This window comes from Ipomoea triloba, chromosome 16 (genome assembly GCF_003576645.1).
Source record: "Ipomoea triloba cultivar NCNSP0323 chromosome 16, ASM357664v1".
In the NCBI taxonomy this organism is placed as follows: Eukaryota; Viridiplantae; Streptophyta; class Magnoliopsida; order Solanales; family Convolvulaceae; genus Ipomoea; species Ipomoea triloba.
In genome coordinates, this window is record NC_044931.1 from 16,009,069 (window position 1) to 16,009,661 (window position 593).

The following is a 593-nucleotide window of genomic DNA, read 5'->3' on the forward strand; positions in this document are numbered from 1 at the left end:
ACTGTGTTATCCTCCTTACTCTTTCTTGAGATGTGTTCCTCACCCCATGGTTGTATTATATGTCTCTCAAGATCTATGATAGCTACGATGTCGGATTCAGGATGCCTGCATTAATAGAGAAGACTATAGGTAGATTAGGGATCGTGTGAATTTTTACTTTTTGCCTCTCAAATCTATAATTTTTCTAGGTTATTAAATCCTAATCAACAATAGAGGAAAGAGGTGAAAAGCAATTATCTAACAACAATGGTGTGATGAGTTTCTATATAAGCTATAGCAATGTAGGATGGGGCGGATGATTCGATGAAAAATATTTAAAACGTATATATCCCCCTAAGGAGGAAGTTATTAGTGGATTTGGGGGGTGGATGTTGGAATTCGAGCTCACAAATTTATACATGTTTTGTGATTTAATTTAAATTTAAAGTAAAATTTTAAAATATTATAAATAAATATTATACCAAAAAAAGAGAAACCAAAAACCTTTCAACAACCTACTAGACTCGGCACGTGCGTGCAGTACACGCGCAGCGGGTGTGTGAAATCACATAAAAATTCTTTCTTTTTTTTTCTTTTTTTTATTTTTACTTTCT